The following is a 17,616-nucleotide window of genomic DNA, read 5'->3' as shown; positions in this document are numbered from 1 at the left end:
TGGACTTAAGAGATATTTAGAAAATCAAAGCGGTTTTGCATTTAATGGGACAAGTAGTCAGAAAGGGAAATAGAAAAAAGTGTGAAAGATAAATAGCACATTTAAACCTTTTGAATTGAATATGTTATGATACATTTGCTGAAACAGAAAACATTGGAAAAGGGGGAAGATTTGTTTTGTTCTTTCATTATAAACATTGGGAACCTTGGGATATGTTTGAATTAGAATTGCCATTTTAATGCTCATATCAAGATATACTGTAATTTGATTTATGAGGACTTCTTGAAAAAACTGAATCCTTAAAGATATTAATCACATAGTTTATCAGAAGTGATAGGTTTTGACATTTTAAATGAAGGGAATATTATAGGCAAAGTGTAAAATGCAGTGTGTTTATAAAGATTAGCAAATATTTTGTTTGTTTGTAGTGTATATTTTATAAGTAAAATATTATAAAAAATACCTTCATAAATTATTCAGAATATTGGAAATATAAGGTTTACAAAATACACTTGTTAATAATATGTCTTAGATTATATCAATATATATCATTTATTTTAAACACAGCATATTCAAATCAGTATAAGTAACTAAAAAAGAAGGCTTCCTTTAGTAATATTTTTATCCACTTACATGGATATGATGCTGAAATGGGTATATATTTTAAAAAGTGATATCTAATATTTTTACTCAAATTGGTTTTATTTCTTTTACCAAGAGAAAGGATGATGAAAGGATATGTTGCAGACAAAGGAGATGTCAGGAAAAAGACAGATGATCATCACCCAGAAAACAAGTCGACATTTTCTTGTCAACTTTTGTCTCTTTTGTCAGAGAAATTCCTCCGAGTTTTCAGGCTTTCAAAATATTTGACACACTATTTTAGAAATGGCTAACACTGCTGCAGAACCAGGTATAAAATAGATTTATTTTTAGGTAAGTTTCCAATTTCTGTATCTCATTATTAACTTTATTCACTCAAAATACAGAGATTATTACTTGACTTGAATATTCCTCTGAATAATCATTTTTCTTTAGAAGTCAAACATGTCCTTTCATTTGATTCTCTGACTCAATAGATCAAAACACTTGACTCATGATAAAATGCATTTTACTTACTTTCTCTGTTGTATGAATTATTTTGAATGTTTTTAAGTTTATCTGATGATTACTCACTTTATCTTATGAAATAATAATGTGCTAGGAAATTGGGTGGTTGTGTTAATTTTGAACAGCACCAGATGTTCTATCTGGGTTCTTGTATTCATCTAAGAAAAGAATTCAGAGCCAAGGAACTCAAATGCACGTGAAAGTTTGTTTAGAAAGTCACAGGGGTAGAGGAAGTGAGCCAGTTGGGATGCAGAGACTCAGGAAACAAGGTACACAGGCAAAAGAAGGGCTGCTGGAGCTTAAGAGAAACAAAGACAAAGAAAACATGCCTGGGTAAAGAGAAGAGGAAAGGCTGGGGCATGAAAGAGAAAGAGAGAGAGAGAGGTTGAGCCTGTGGAAAGCAGGGGGTGGGGAAAGTCAAGGAAATGCTCTAAAGTAGGGGTAGGGAACCTTTTCTCTGCCACCGGCCATTTGGGTATTTATATCATTTGTGGTTTATATAAAATTATCAACTTAAAAATTAGCTATGAAAAAAGCTCCTAGATTTATTGAATTTTGAATCTTGCCTGTGGTTGCCTTGACAGGGCCAGACCAAATGATTTCAAGGGCCATATACAGCCCTTGGGTCAGACATTCCCCAACCCTGCTCCAGAAAGAGAGAGAGACGGAGAGAGAGAGAGAGCACACCATGCTCAGTCCTTTGTTTTAAGGGATTTTAACTGTTTCCTGAAGGTGGAGATTTTAGGGAAGGCCTCAGGGGAGAATCTCAAGAGAATATTCATCAGCTTTCAAAGTATGTCCTTTCAGGGCCCTGGTCTCGCTGACTGGCCTCACCAGAGGAGGAGGTCATTAGTCATCGAAGCTGGTCTTGATGTCAGCCAAGGCATCGCCCACCTGGCCTTGATGCTTTACTGGGCTTGCAGCTGAAACACAACTGAGGCCTAGATGTTACGTCTAGATGACCAAAACTGTCTTTGTGGTCAGCAGACAGGAGGCTTTGTTCCTGAAATTATTTGCTGTGGGCCAGGACCTCATTGTCCTGAGGGCTTAATGCCTAAGGGAGTGTCTGTGCAAGGGCTTGTAAGGGAGACTTCTGAAGCTCTTTTCCAGCCCCCTTCTTCCTCCTCTAAGGGAGCCTACCACATGACTAGGGACATGCCAGAGGAGGGAAGGTCAGGGGAGATGAAAGGCCAGGGGCTTTTAACTGCATGACCAGTGATATGCTAGGGGAGAAAAGGTCACCCTGGTGGGGTGAGGTCCCATCCTAGTTTTGCTCTTTGCTAGGCACTCTGCTCAAGTCTGTCTAACAGCCTACTAGCTTGGTCTAAGGAAAGATCTCTGCTACATTGATTTCTGTCAAAACAATCAATTCTATTTAAAATTATTTTTTTGATATTTTATCTTATTGTTATTTTCTTGTTAAATTTATCTTTTTCTATAATTATTTCAGAGATAACTTTTTTCCAGTTAACCTCCATTGTAAAAAAAAATAGTTTCTGCATGATAGGTAGGTAGAATAAATATTTTATTTTTTAATTTAGCAGATCAATGAAAACAAATACAGCTTTATATTTGAGCACATGATGATAATTTGCTTAATTTCTAATCTGTCATTAAAACAAATAAATATAATCTTTGTAAATGTCAAAGGCTTAAGCACAAATCAGCAAATTTTAGTACCCACTTTTTAAAATCCTAAAGCACTTACTACTTAAAGCACTTACCACTCAAATATACTTTTCATCTCTATGTATTATTTGATAATTGATGAAAGCTTCCTCTTTCCTATGAAATCATGAGTTTTTAAACTTCAGATGGATTCTGAAAGAAAAGTTTGATTAAAGGTGAATATATTTGGCAGGGGCAAAATCATTTCTGGGTTAAACTGTTACTATAAAATAAATGTACTATCTGAAGGATCTGGATAAAAATGTTAATTAGAATAAAATATTTTAATTTTGTATTTGGAAATCATTAAGAAGAGCAGAAATTGTGAAAATACATGTGTGCTGTAAGACAAAGTGGTTTTAATGATTTTAAAAAATGAGTTTATTAGATCCAGAGGATGAAGTATAAGGATAATTATATCAAGCTGCAGATCATCATGTAAGGTCAATTTGTGGATGACTTTGAATTTTTTAACTTAAGTAATTTTTAGACAATAAAAATTTAGTATTTTTTTTCTTTGGCAATTTTTGTTCTATAATACTATATTGGTTGATTTTCACAAGAATTATTGGAATCATAAAAACAGTTTTGAAGGAGATGTTAATAAAGCAAGCATGATATACTGAGTTTCAAAGTCATTATGAAGTGAATATTTTATAAGATTTGATAATCCTGAATTGAGTAGGGCAAGTAAAAAAAGGAGAGGCCCTGGCTGGGTAGCTCATTTGTTTAGAACATTGTCCAGATACGCCAAATTTGTGGGTTCAGTCCCTGGTCAGGGCACATATAAGGATCAACCAATGAATATATAAATAAGTGGAACAACAAATTGATGTCTCTCTCTCTCTCTCCTTCTCTAGCTCTAAAAATAAATAAATAGATTGAAAAAAAATTAAAAAGGAGAGTATTGCAAAGACATCTAAAAGAGTTGAAGATTTTAATACTAAGCAAATGCAAAAATTGTTGTATTATCCTATGAACGATTTTTACTGACTAGAAAGTGTGGAAATGCCTTATTTTGGGGTGAACAGAAACATAAAACAACTATTTTTTAATGACTGACAAGTACTTTTTGAACATTTATTTAAATTTCTAACACTGTCTTGGTTTTGTGAAAGACAAATATATATAACACATTTTTCCTAGTTAGAGATGGTAAGCAGGGAAATTAAAATAGATTTAATTATTCAGTGAAGATTTATTGAGAATCTACTATATGCCAGAATCTTGACAAAGATCTGATGATTATTAAATATATTCACTTCCATAAGGTGTGTCCAGTAGAGTAAAGGACAAAAGTAAAGGAATACAAAGTATGTGAAAGAGACACAGGGCTATGTTAAATAAAGTAACCAAAGGCTCTAAAGGGCAGCATCAGGACAAAAGTATATTGGCTTCCTGAATGGTTGAGCAGAATTAATGCTTATGTTTAGTATCATGACCAGGCATAATCCAGTAAATTAATAAGAGATTAAAATAAACACAATTATTTTAATAACTGTTTGTGAGTACGGTAACCCTGATAAGATAGGCTTATTTCTCATTAATAAGACACAGATAAAAATAACACACTTAGCCTTGATCTCAGAAAATTCACAAACTATTAAAAGGTTTAAAACCTTAAAGTAAAATGTGATAGGTACTAAACCAGGGTATAAATAAAATGCAGTATAGTCAAGAAGGAAGGAGAAATGATTCTGCTTTACCTAGGGCAGGGAAAGGGGGTGGAAAGTTAACCTGTTGGGTTAATGATGATGAAATTTGTAGAAGTGATTTAATATTAAAAAATAAATCTAAGAATATCAATACACAAAATGCAGTGTATATTGATGTACACATACTAAAAAAATGTCATTTCTGCATGATTCCAAATATAATATTTAGGGACATAAAAAGAATTGACTGTTATTTCCTAGTGAGGTAAGAGTTAGAAATCTGAAAATGTTTAGTCACAAGTGCTTTCATTACTTAAATACATAGTATCTAATTAGATTTTATTAAAAGTTGGTGCACTCATTTATTTTTTCTGTATATCTCTCCTTCAAAGCTGTAAAATACCTGAGTTGTTTTTTAGCTTCTGCTTCCATTTAGAAAAATTTCTCCAGTTCAAATAAGTATTTTATTGTATTTTTCAATTCTTATTACTCAGTTCACAGACACTGAATCCTTGCTTTATATGGTGTTATATTGTATTTGGTCACTAGAAATAACTCTGCTAAAGTTATACTTTAATTTAATCTTACTTTATTTGTTGGTAATTGTTTTGAAATTATTTAAGAAATTGAATGAGAAAAATAATCCATGTGTAATATAATTCTCTCTCTCTCTCAAACAAAACTAAACAAAAAATTAGAAATACTTCACATAAAACTAAATTTTCCAAAGTCATATTCTCTCAGCTATACTCTGTAATTATGTTCACTAAGTACAGTAGAGAGTCGTTTTATGTTAGTCATTTAAGTGGCATTAAAACCTTAACTTGATATCTCTACATGTAGGTTATTAGATGACTTTCTCCTGATTCCTTAATCTTTAAGGTATTATATTGGTGAAGAAAAACCATTGCCTTTGAGTTGATTCTGTGTAATTCTTTCTGTTCATCACAGAGGAGAAAGTGTGATATTCCACATAATTATGCTAACACACACTTCAAAGATCACACTATATTTCAATCCTATAGCTTGCATAATTGCTTCCAATCTTAAATTGCTTAAGGCCAATTAAATAGACAATTATTATGATTTTATTATTTCAATTAACCTTTTGTAAACTTTCAAATATCTAAATTTTTCTTTATTAAGTCTGATGATAGTAGGTCATGTAAGCTAATTCTAACTTAGTTTTCTGACAGAGTTTAAAAAATATATTTGTTATAGGAAGAAAACACACGTGAGCACCTATGTCGATGATACCTAGGTTTAAACTGCTAGCATGTTGTATTTCACATATATCAATAATGCTGAGGTTGAAAAATCAAGCTATAACTATTATATGTTATTTTGTGGTTGGTCTTTGGTTTATATTATGTCTATATTAGTTTTAGTTGCTGCATAACAAGCCACCTCAAACCTGGGGAGTAAACTAAGTAAATGCCCATTCATATCTTGCCATTTTGGAAAGTAACAGTCTGAGATATGACGTAACTGGGATTTCTTCCCAGGGTCTTGACAAGCTGAAATCAAGGTGTCAGGCCAACTGTGCTCTCACCATGAGCTTGGGGATCTCTTCCAAGCTTATTTAAGTTGTTGGCAAAATTTAGTTCCAAGAAGCTGTAGGCCTGAAGTCTTTTTTTTCCTTTTCATCCTGGGCTGCTCGTAACTACTAGAAACTACTTTCACTACTAACCCAGATGGTCCCATCACAATAAGGAAGCTTACTTCTTTATGCCAGTTGGAGAATCTCATTCCTGTCTGCTATGAAGAAGTCTTAGATAATATCATGTTATCTTGAAATTGACTATCTCATTACTTTTACTTCTTTGGTTTGGTCTATCCTTCTTAAAATTCCTCTAGTCTATGCTTTCTGCCTGCTTCCAACTCCACTTAAACATTTCTAGATATTTGCTATGGCAGCTTCTGCATTTATATACCACAAACCTCACTGCTTGAAACACCGATGTCTTATCTTGCTCTTTCTGTAGGTTAGAAATCTGGTCATGATATAACTGGGCTCTCTGCTTAGAGGCTCAGAAGGTTGAAATTAAGGTGTAGGCCAGGCTGAATTCTTATCTAGAACTCAGGCCCTCTTCAAGCTCATTTAGGTTTTCTTCAGAATTCAGAGCCATGTGGCTTTTAAGCCGAAATCCTTGCTTTCTTGCCAGCTGGGGGTTTCCATCAGGATCTAGAGACTACACTTGGGTTCTAACCACATGTTCCTCTTATGACATGGCAGGTTTTTTTTTGTTTTTTTCCCTGCAAAGCCAATAAAAGGATCTTATTCTAGGTTACTCTAAAGGAGTTATATAGTGTTAGGCAATCATGGGAATGATGATCTTGTAATGTATTCCATCTAATATAGCCTGTTCAAGAGAAGAATATTTATCATATCCACAGGCCCTGTGTATATTCAAAGAGATTTTATAGGGCACATACAGCAAACGGTGGGGAACTTGGATGCTATCTTAAACTTTTTACTTTGCGTTCAATTAATTATACTACTTGACCTCTAGAACCTTACACTTATTACACTTAACTTATTTTTATTACTGTATTACTGATGTACACATTCCAATACTGCATATATTATAAAGGCCCCAGTGCACTATATTACTTTTGTTTGAAAGTATCAATTATATTTTAAATATATTTAAACAATAACAAAAAATGGTTTATATAATCTCTTATATTTATCACTTTTGCTGTACTTTGTGTAGATCAGATATCTCCGGCATCATTTCTCTTTTTAGCCTTGCTTGTAGTGCAGGTCTTCTCTTAGTTCTTTCAAGATCTGTATGCCTACAAAGTCTTTACCTTTATATTTGAAAGATACTACCTCTGGGTATAGGATACAAGTTACTTATATTTTTATTTTGTTTTTCCTATCAGTACTTTAAATATGTTGTTCTACTGTTTCCTGCCTCACATTGTTTCATAGGATAATTCTACTTTGATTCTTACCTTTGTTCCTTTGCATTTAATTTGTCTTTATTTTCTGGATACTTCTAAAATATTCTGCTCATAATTATTTTAAGCAAATGTTATGATTTCCTTTGTTGTAATATTCTTCACCTATTTGGTGCTTGAGATTTATTAATATTCTTAGATCTATGAATTTATAGTTCTCACCATCAATTTGGAAAATTCTCAGACACTATTCAAATATTTTTTGTTTCCCTCTCTCATTGCTATCCTTCTGGGTCTTCAGTTATGCTTGGGATATTTAAATACATTTAAGTACTTAAGTCTGCTTAAATTTTTTCCAAATTATACTAGTACTTCATTACTTTTCAGTTTATTTTTTTTCACTCTCACTTTGTCTTCAAGTTCATTAATTTAACTTCTTTCTTGCAGTGTCTAATCTGCTGCTAATCAATGTCAGTGCATTTGTAATTTCAAACATTATACTTTTCATTTTTAGAATTTCAAATTGCTTATTTTTAAAAACCTTATGCTTTCCTGCTTAATATACTAAATCTTTATTTCTCTGCTATCTTGAACATGCTACAACATTTTTATAGTAACACTTTTTATAGTAACTTTTAATATCTTTGATAATTATAAGTGTTATTTCTGGGTCTGTTTCAATTAATTAATATTTTTAAACCTTTTTATGGATTGTATTTTCAAGCTTGTTTGTATGCAGGTAATATTTTATTAGATTCCAAAAATTATAAATTTTATCTTGCTGGACTTTGAATGTTTTTATATTCCTATAAATGTTTTTGATTTTTTTCTAGAACTAAATTAAATTACTGCTTGTAAACAACTTGAAACTTTGAAAGCTTATTTTTATGATTTTTTAAGCAAGACCAGAATAGATTTTAATTCAGAGCATGCAGTGAACAAGAAAATGAAATTTAGGTTGACTTGGCCCATTTGATACAGTATGTTACTTATCTCCTCGACTCTGTAGGCCACTCAAATGTGTGTAGGCAAGATGTGACAACATTTTGGGTCTTCTCTTGTCAGTGCATGCAAGTGAGAACTAATAATCAGCACTTTTTAACATATATGAAATTCTCCTATTATCAGTAAAAAGTTACCCATATAAATAGCCTAACATTTCTCTTGAAAAGTATTGGGAAAATCCATGCTGTATGTATTTCCTATCACGTTGCATGGTCCTCATTTTGGTTCATTTTCTTTTTCAATCAAGGTGCTGTGAGTCTAAGAACTGGTTTAAATTTTGGACTAGGTAACAAGGTAATATATTTCCCACTAAGGTTGCTGATATCACCCTTTTCTCATCTGCTCTTAGTTTTTATTCTATAGAAAAAGAATAGGCAGAATTATTCTAGTTCAAGCACACGTACATTATTTTAATTTTCTTAAATCTAGAAATATAAAGAGAAACATATTACATTGAATTTTAAAATTTCATGTTACATTCTAAATTTCAAGATGAAAGACTGTATTATTATGACAAAATGGCTTCAGCATAAGACCTTAGCAAAAGGAAGCCTGGGAAAAGTGGTGTAATCTTATTCATCTGATTATTAAAATACTCATAATATAGTGTTTTTATAAGCTAATTAGTTGTGTATGAAATTTCAACATTTTTATTTTTTTTAGACAGTGGAAATACAATGTCTAAAATACAATTTTAAAAGCTTTTAAAACCATTAGTGCATATAATAAGTATTGTTTAGTTTGTCAGTGTTTGTATTAATTTTTACATGTCAAGTAAATTTTCCATTCTTCCTTAAGAACTATGTCAATTATTTTGCATTATAAAGCTTCTACACATTACCATGATTTCAGTTTAATAATTGGGACACCTAAAGCAATATTATTAAAGAAAAGTCCTACTGTCATTAACAAATCTTCAACCTCTGGTATATATAAATTTAAAGAAATCAATCTTACAGATTTTAGCTATGCTTTTAGCTATAAGTTAGAATCAAAACCAAGTGTTAACTGTGGCCGGTGTTGCTCAGTGGTTATAACATCAGCCCACGCACTGAAGGGCCTCAGGTTCAATTCCCAGTCAAAGGCACGCACCCGGGTTGCAGGTTAGATCCCCCAATCGGAGCACATGTGGGAGGCAACCAATTGATGTGTTTCTCTCACATCGATGTTTCTCTCTCTTTCTCTCTTCTCCTCCTCCCTCCCTCCCTTCCACTCTCTCTAAAATCAATAAAGAAAATATCCTTGGGTGAGGATTAACCAAAAACCGAACCAAAACCAAAACAAACAAATTATCTCTTCCCCAAAAAACACCCATGTGTTAGATTAATTTATCAATGTATATCTATTAGGAAAATACTAACAAACATTTTAAAAATGTTAAACTTTAGACCCTTTGTTTAAAAAGGTATTCATATTTGTAAGAACTTGATTTTCCTTTTAGGTCATAATTATTCAAAATTTAGAGGAGGACGTAGTGTCCAATAAGTGATTAAATAATGACGTTTGCAAACAAAATAGAACAGAATTGACTATATTCAAAACTTATTTTCATAGAAAATAAAAAATTTTCTAAAAAGCCAAGTATTTTAAAGCATTACATAATGTGTTACTTTTTTCAATAATTTTGGCTATAAGGAATTATGCTAAATTTTCCCCAGTTTATACAATCAGTATCTGTGACACACAGTTCATACACACAGATTTTATATTTTGTTCATGATTTTTGCTCCAAGATTGACCATGTGTATATATGTTAATGTGTTTCTGATATTTAATAAGACATCATGCACATAGTTGAAAATACATTGTACTTTAATTGATCAAATTTTGTTGCAGTCAAGAAAATATTTTGGCCAGTCAGTCCAAGGCTGCTGCTGCAGAGGAGCTACCGAGGAGCTGCAAGAATGCTGTCCCTGTGCGTTGAGGTGGCCTTGGCCCACGCCCTCCCTTGGCAGGCCAGGCTGGTCTCCAAAAATACTTTGGGATCACCCTTTATTGCCGCAAGGAATCTCCATGCCTCTAACACTCGTCTTCAGGAGACTGGCACTGCTGAGATGCCCTCTATTCTTTTTTCTTTTTTTTTAATTTAAAAATTTTATTTTTGTTTAAAATATTATACTTGGAGCCAATACCTCTGTTGACCTTGAAGAGACTGGGCATGTCTTAAGTATTAGTGATGTATTGCCCAAGTACATGGGCTGAGGAATGTTCAAGCAGAAGAAATGGTAGAGTTTTCTTTAGGCTTAAAGGGTATGTCTCTGAACTTGGAACCCGACACTGTTGGTGTTGTTTGGAAATGATAAACTGATTAAGGAAGGAGATACTGTGAAGCGAACAGGAGACATTATGGATGTTTCTGTTGGCGAGGAGCTGTTGGGTCGTGTAGTAGATCCCCTTGGTAATGCCACTGATGGAAAAGGTCCAGTTGGTTCCAAGACCCGTAGGAGAGTTGGCTTGAAAGCCCCTGGGATGATTCCTCGAATCTCTGTGCAGGAACCAATGCAGACTGGCATTAAGGCTGTGCATAGCTTGGTGCCAATTGGTTGTGGTCAGCGTGAGCTGATTATTGGTGATGGACAGACTGGCAAAACATCAATCGCTATTGACACAACCATTAACCAGAAATGTTTCAATGATGGAACTGATGAAAAGAAGAAGCTATACTGTATCTATGTAGCTATCGGTCAGAAGAGATCCCCTGTTGCCCAGTTGGTGAAGAGACTTACAGATGGAGATGTCATGAAGTACACCATTGTGGTTTCAGCTACTGCTTCTGATGCTGTGCCACTTCAGTACCTGGCTCCTTATTCTGACTGTTCTATGGGAGAATATTTTAGGGATAATGGCAAACATGCTTGATGATCTATGACGACTTATCCAAACAGGCTGTTGCTTATCCTCAGATGTCTTTGCTGCTGCGCTGACCCCTGGTCGTGAAGCCCCTCCTGATGATGTGTTCTACCTACACTCCCGTCTGCTAGAGAGAGCAGCCAAAATGAATGATTCTTTTGGTGGTCGCTCCTTGACTGCTTTACTAGTCATCGAAACACAAGCTGGTGATGTGTGTGCTTACATTCCAATGAATATCATTTCCATCACTAATGGACAGATCTTCTTGGAAACAGAATTGTTCTACAAAGGTATTTGCCCTGCCATGAACGGTTTGTCTGTGTCCCATGTTGGATCTGCTGTCCACACCAGGGCCGTGAAGCAGGTGGCAGGTACCATGAAGCTGGAATTGGCTCAGTATCATGAGGTTGCTGCTTTGCTCAGTTCGGTTCTGATCTCGATGCTGCCACTCAACAACTCTTGAGTCAGATGTGCGTCTGCCTGAGTTGCTGAAGCAAGGGCAGTATTCTCCCATGGCTATTGAAGAGCAAGTGGCTATTATTTATGCTGGTGTAAGAGGGTATCTTGATAAACTGGAGCCCAGAAAGATCACAAAGTTTGAGAATGCTTTCTTGTCTCATGTTATCAGCCAACACCAAACCCTTTTGGGCAATATCAGGGCTGATGGAAAGACCTCTGAACAGTCAGATGCAAAGCCAAAAGAAATTGTAACAAACTTCTTGGCTGGATTTGAAAAACTCCTATGGATTCACATCAAATGCCAGTTTGGTTTTGTCATTGTTTCTTCTAGTAATCGGTTCCATTTGTAAAAGGCTTACTCTCATACTCCAGATGTACAGAAATCACCTTAAATATAAAAGTTCAATATTGCTTGGTGGATAAAAAAAGAAAAGAAAATATTTTGGTGGAAGGTTTTTAATACCATTTTTACAAAGCTATAACATTTCCTTACATTGAAAAAGTAAAAATATTGTATAGATTTATTATCCACACTTACATATTAAATTGGTTCAGATAAGTAGAATTTAGAATTCATTAGTGTTCCTTTAAAGCTATTTCAATTTCTAATTAAAACTGAGCTTTTTATTTATTTTTTAAAATTTGATTATCTTTATTTCTAAGGCCCTTAAAAATTTAGTTACTGAAAAAGAGAGAAATGGTGATATATATACATGCTACTAATTAGTTTCCTTTTTCAAACCAATGTATGTAATACACTGACTGCAAATGTCTGTCTCCACATAACTAATTACAAAATGCTTTGAAGGAATCCATTTATTTTCTCCTTACCATTTGCCTAAAGACAGAGGAAATTTCTACATAGATCAGAGGAATGATTGTAGCTGTTTCATGTGTCTCTGAGTTATGACAGTCTTTATAGACATCTGGCATAAAAGCATTCTATTTTCACACAGTTGGTGTTCTAGGCCTTAAGTGATTTTGAAAAAAATATATCTTTATTGATTTCAAAGAGAGGGAGGGAGAGGGAGAGAGAGAGATAGAAACATCAATGATGAGAGAATCATTGATCGGCTGCCTCCTGACTGGGGATGGAGCCCACAACCCGGGCATGTGCCCTGACTGGGAATTGAACTGTGATCTCCTGGATCCCAGGTCGATGATCAACCACTGAGCCATGCCGGCTGGGCCTTAAGTGATTTTTAAGTTAATGTACATGCTGCATTGTAAATTATGTGATTGCCCATTTTGGAATTTCTAATAATGTAGCTCATTTAATAAGTATTGTAGTATGATATAAAGGCACATTTTATTTTACTTTTATCATTTACAGAGCCCACTTTAGCACCATATGGAGGTATTTATATCATGTAAAATATTAGAAATGTAATTATCATCATATTCTAACATTTAAATTATACAAATGGTCATTTCAAATATAAAGTACTACTCTAATTGAAATAAATAAAAAGTACATCTTAAGCACCCCATACCCTGAAATAAATATTCAAATAAAATATTTATGATGATTCCCATAGGTTTGTTTATAATTTTAATATTAAAAATTAAGAATTAGGTGAGGTTATAGTTGCTTATTACATAATAATATATTTTCTGCTTTTGAACCACTCAAAAAATTTTGGTATCCTAAAATATACTTTATTTATTAAATATAAGTAAATAAGTAAAAAAACTTACTCTATATTTTATATAATAAACATTTTAATAAGTGCTTATTTTTATACCATAAAAATTAAATGTAGTGAACACTACTATGTATACAACCAAATGTGTATTAATATACCTTTATTTTAACATATTAGGTAGTGATATTTTATTATCATTGTTCAAAAGCAGAGGATTTCTTACATGAAAAATATTATGTAAGAGCCTTCCTCGTATCATTTAAAACTTTAAACCTCTGGGAAACATAAACATTTCTAAGTACATTGTGATGATGTAGTATTTTGGGGAGAGGTATGGTGTGTCATAAACACTTAAAAGAAAGCCATCTTGTAGAAACACAAACAATTTTTATAACCCCTTCCCATGAAATTCAGGATTTTATCTACATGTTTCTTTTTCCTTCATTTTTTGGTATATTTGATAGACTTCAAAAAAATGTTTACATGAAATAGAGGCTTTTAAGACAAATCAAAGGTAACCTGGCAAAGCAGGGGTCCATCCCTTTTGCTTGTCTTCAATGCCCTAGGCTCCCCTCCTCCGCTCTCCGAGGGAAATTGTTTCTAGGCCATCTATGACAGCGCTGGTTGCTCCTCTGCTTTATGCTGTTCTAAGTACACCATTTGAAAAAGACTTAGGTAATGACACCTGCAGGGCTGGTCGCCCTGTTGGCCTTTTCTACAAAGTAGCCCCTCAGATAAGCGTTGAACTGTTAAGTCTTAAGAAGAGGTTGGATTGGAAGCAAAGGGGCTCAATGCTTGACAACATACTCGCCCTAGGTCATGGAGTTAAGCAGTGAGTGCCTAATATCAGATGCTAGCTTGCACTTTTTTCTCTTATTACTCACTACCCAGTGATTTTATGTTTCATCGATATTTATTCAGTGGACACCACTTACTGCAGCATCAGTGGTTGAGGCTGTTTCAGCAAACTCCATAGACACCCAGTGGCCATTCCAAGACAGTAAAAAAATGAGGGAAATGCGTGCATTTTGAAATTTTTCTACAATGTGACCTCTTAATGTCATCTTGTTGTCTACCTTAGCTACTGCTTTGTCCCAAACCACACAAAGACCCTGGGCCTTGTAGTCTTTGTCCTTCCTTAAGCGTTTTTCAGGAATTTTTGTGTTTTATTGTTGTCATATTGACTGTTTGGGCTGTTGTACCAGGAGTACCTGTTTACCTCTTACTTTGATGGTTTATCTTGGGTTGATTAGAACTCTGGAGACACAAACCTACCCTAATTCATAATCTTGGCAGATACTGTCTGGCAAAACTGCAATAGGAGAAAGAACATCTAGTGTGTGATCCTGCTTGAATACCTGATACAGCAAATTCCTGTGCAGTATAAATCAAGTAGTCCATTGGCTTTTCCAACTGCCAATATACTAGGCAGCATTTTCCAGGCTGCTAATTTAGTGACCATCAGTGCAACTTCTCTTCAACCTCCAAAAATTTTTTTATGTTTATTCCCTTATTTTCTTCTTTTTAATTTTTTCTTCCAGGTTTATACCTTTAAAAATCATTTTAGTGGAGTTTTGGAGGAACATGGCATAAATGAGTATGTTTAATCTGTCATCTTTAATCAGAAGTCAGCATGTACATTTTATGGATAGTGAGGGAGACAACTATTTCTCAGGAAGTATTATAAGAGAAAATTTATTTTGCGTTAGAAATGAATGTGAGTGCATATCTTAAAAGGCAGAAATGGAAATCCAACATGCAATAAACACTCTCAAATTACAGGCAACAGGGAGGTTTAAAAATACTGTGATACTTATTGAGGTGAGCATGCTTTTATTACTCCATTGAATATTCCACACTTATTAATATTTTTATCATGAAATTATTCATTCTTATTTAGTTTGCAGTAGAATTGATTTCTCACTCAAGCAGTCAGAGTCCACAATATTTATTCACACCTTGTTATAAATCTGTCAAATTAACACTTATTAAGTCGAGCACAGTGTTGAATAGTGAGCCATGGTTCAATAACAGAGTGCACAAAAGATTGAAATTGAGACGTTTATTATTCACAGTTCCTGGAAGAAGTATCTGTGAGTACCTCAAGGGCCATACGCGGAGGGCAAGGCAGAGTGCAGTCAGTGAGGACCTGGGACACATGCCTTTGTTAGGTTCATCATTGGACTGCTCTGGAGTTCCTTGGCTGGGTCCAGATTGGAAAATTTAAACAAAAGATTGGGGTTTTGTAAACCCCACAGAGGTCTTATGTAAGGGGTACGTAAGGGGAAGGCATTTGGAGACAGAAGACACTGTTGATCACAAGGGCTGTTGGGAAAGTCTTATCAGGGCCTCTGTGGGTTGCTTTCTAGAAGGTGCATTTGCATGAGGTGAATAATTCCACTTTAAGCTCCCTGCAAACAGCTTGACCAAACAAAATGGATGCGCAGGCAGCAATAGCTTAGCTGAATTCTCAACACGTCTTTAGTTGGAAAACACAGTGACTGTTATTATTATCAAAGGTAGGCTCAGAGATTGTCAACCTCTTTGTGAATCCATAGGATAAATGCTGTTTCCCACTTCAGTGATTTCTTAATCAGAAATATTTAAATGATGTAAATCTTACAGAAGTCTAATCTCAATTTTGACTGATAGTCTACTTAAATTGCATTATAATAGACGAAGGATTCATGTGTTTACAGATATTTGATTATGTGATTTTAAAAAGAGACTAATGTAAGTGAAACAATCTTTTAGCTAAGTTTAAAATATCTTTAAAGGACCACTTTTCTAAAAGATAATACAATGCAATTAAAACAAATTTGTAGACTTTCTTATATTTTCTTAGTTTTTTTCAAAACATTAGAACATTTATTCATAGTTATTTGTGATTATTTCCCTGTGCCTTTTTCTTCTTTTTTTTTTTTTTTTTTTAATATACCTTTATTGATTTCAGGGAGAGGGAAGGAGAGAGAGAGAGAGAGAGAGATACAGAAACACCAATGATGAGAGAGTCATTGATCAGCTGCCTCCTGCACCCTCCCAACTGGGGATCGAGCCAGCAACCCGGGCATGTGCCCTGACCGGGAATCGGACCCCGATCACCTGGATCCTAGGTCAATGCTCAACCGCTGAGCCACTCCTGGCAGGGCTATACCTTCTTTTTAAAAAAAAAAATTATGTCAATGGATGAGAGGAAGAAAGAAGACTTCCATCTTCATCACAAAAATGAAGTTATAATGGGGCTCACATGGAAATTTAGTCAGAGGTGTCCCAGTTTCTTGACTAAATAAATTGGTTTCTTATATAATAACACACTTTTCCTTAGAAGATTCATCAACAAAGAAATATATTTCTCTTTTTGGGGATTTTTCTATTTAACATTTGTAAGGCCATATTTCCTGTCAACCAGCAAGAGATTTTAATAGTAATTGTTTTGTCACTCAAAAAACCCCCACAAATGTCTAAAACTACTTGACAACACATAGCCACAGGGCTATCATAACATATTAAAGTCATTTATGTTCAAGTGCAGGTATACCCCATCATTCAATGACAAATGTACTTCACATCCAAATTAAAAAGTTTTTTTACTTCATATGTGGTTTTTTTTTAAAAAATGAGTAAATTATTTTATTCTATCATGAATTTTATATTTCAGAAATAATTTACAAAAACATATTCAGACAAATTAATGTTAAAAATAGTATTCTTAAAAACAATGAAAATAGTATTTAAGTTATTTATTCATTTAAATTTTTTTTTTTTGGAGAGCAATTGTGAGCATTTTACTGTCATCTGTTTATTTAATTACAAATATCAAGCTAAGGAAAAGTTAAAGACAGTTCAGAACCAGAAGTTCTTGCCAGTGTCTCTGCTCCTGCAATTATCACACCCATGCTGCCCTCTGGGAGTACCCTCTGACCTGCAGGGAGTACCCTCTGAGGACAAGAGTTGAAAGCACCCCCTTAGGCCACATTGCTGCTTCGGGATCTGTGAAGGCTGCTCCTTTAGGTCTGTGCTTCTTTGCTGAGTCTGCAAACTGGTTGGGCCGCATCCCTGGCACCTGTGATTCTGCCTATTGTTACTCCTGCTCCTGCCACCGTCCTGCCCTTTTATTGGGCACTGCCGGCTTTGTGGCTGAAGCATGTGAAGTCTCGAATGCAATTACATGGGAGGTGTGTTGAATTCATCCCTCCCAGCATGCCTGCCCTAGGTGGCCCAAACACTTAAGGGTTCATATGAAGGCTCCTGATGCTGTCTTGATCTCGATCCCTTTTATAGAAAAGAAAGGTGCTTGCCTCTGGGCTGTTGTCTTC

At 34.5% G+C, this 17,616-nt stretch overlaps 1 pseudogene across 1 annotated transcript; it reads left to right on the top strand.

Annotated features, from left to right (window-relative positions):
* Positions 1-10,529: 10,529 nt before the first annotated feature.
* LOC308552411 (ATP synthase subunit alpha, mitochondrial pseudogene) lies at positions 10,530-12,004 on the top strand (annotated as a pseudogene). The gene has a single exon. The product of its transcript is annotated as an ATP synthase subunit alpha, mitochondrial pseudogene (transcript).
* Positions 12,005-17,616: the final 5,612 nt, after the last annotated feature.

The sequence above is a fragment of the Miniopterus schreibersii genome (assembly GCF_964146895.1).
Source record: "Miniopterus schreibersii genome assembly, chromosome: 2".
In the NCBI taxonomy this organism is placed as follows: Eukaryota; Metazoa; Chordata; class Mammalia; order Chiroptera; family Miniopteridae; genus Miniopterus; species Miniopterus schreibersii.
The sequence above is the reverse complement of the archived record's forward strand: the minus strand, read 5'-3'. Positions and strand labels throughout refer to the sequence as shown.